A 1399-nucleotide genomic window follows, 5' to 3' on the forward strand; every position below is an offset into this window, starting at 1 on the left:
TCAGGCAGGGGCCTGGGAGCCGGGGTCTGCGCCATTGTTTTGTCCCACTAATGGAAGCAGTGGGGTGAGGCACCCCCGCCCAGCAGCCCGGACGGATGCCTTGGTGGCCCCAAGACCATAAAGCCCGGGGCACGCCAGCCTCTCAACCTCTTGTCCCTGAGGGAGCAGAATTCAATTTCTGCGTTTGCATTTGAGAAAGCTGGCACCAGCGATGGCGGTCCTGGCCTTCACTTGGTATACGGTAGCCTTCACATGGAGTTTAAGGATGAATTAATAGTTGATAACGCTATTCATCGCCTGTGTTGGAAAGCCAGCCTTGAAAGTAAAAGGATCCCTTTTTAATGTGTTACGTAATTGTCAGAACAAAGCTCTAGAGAAGGGCTTGTGCATTATATTGTGGAATATCAACTCAAACTAGTTTTGTAGATTGATGACTAAAATATTCCTTAATCGAGAAATCTGTGTACAGTGACAGGTCAGTCCAGTACTGATGGAAGTTTGGCTTTGGATTGCACAGGAGTGTATGGGCGGTTACAAAGCTTAGAGCAGAGGAACAGGGTAGGAGTCCAAAGAACCTTCTCCCTAGCTTTCTGAATTCATCCGGCCTTTTTGACAAAGCAACCCCCGGGTCACTGGGAGAAAGAAAAATGTATAATGAGCAGAAGAGAGACAAGTAAGAGGGAGAATGCTTTGTTCACGAGAACCAAGTAATAAGTCTACTTTCAATTAGTTGGGTTTTGAAATAAACAAGAAGGATCCATGCTGTGGAGTGACTGCTGCCAAGGGGGTACAGGTCTCTTAGTTCACTTAACACGAACTTGCTGGTAGACCACCTCTGGGGAAAAGCCAGAGCAATTATACCTCTTAGTATTGATCAGACAGGTGGAAAGACTTCTAAGACTCCTGTGCTTTCATATAACCTACATTTTACTTTTGTCTCTTTGCTCTGTTAAGGAAAACAACAACGATCTTCATGTGGCCATGTGTATCTCAGTCACTTTTGGAGGAGATAAATAAACCCCCAGATTTTCTTCGATTTAAAATTCATGGTATTTTGAAGACCTAGGATGGAATTTTTTTTTCCAGTGAGCCAAAAATGAGCATATCTGCAAATAGAATCCCACTGACCTCTGTAAAATTTTACCAGAAATTTCTGTGAGCAAGTTAGGCCAATTTTGATAATCTAGAAAGCATTTCTGTTCATTTTAGAAGCATTGGTTCTGACAGACTCGAAACATCCTGATGCACAGCTTAGTCCATTGTCTTATCTCCACCAAGATTTTTCCCTCAGAGGATAGAGAAACAATTGACAAAAAAAATAGGATTTTCTGTTTAACCCGCTTCAGTTGAATTATGTGCCGTTAGTGTTCATAGTAAGTATAATAAGTCCGCCAAGAAA

Source organism: Eurypyga helias, unplaced genomic scaffold (genome assembly GCF_000690775.1).
Source record: "Eurypyga helias isolate BGI_N326 unplaced genomic scaffold, ASM69077v1 scaffold17738, whole genome shotgun sequence".
Taxonomy (NCBI): domain Eukaryota; kingdom Metazoa; phylum Chordata; class Aves; order Eurypygiformes; family Eurypygidae; genus Eurypyga; species Eurypyga helias.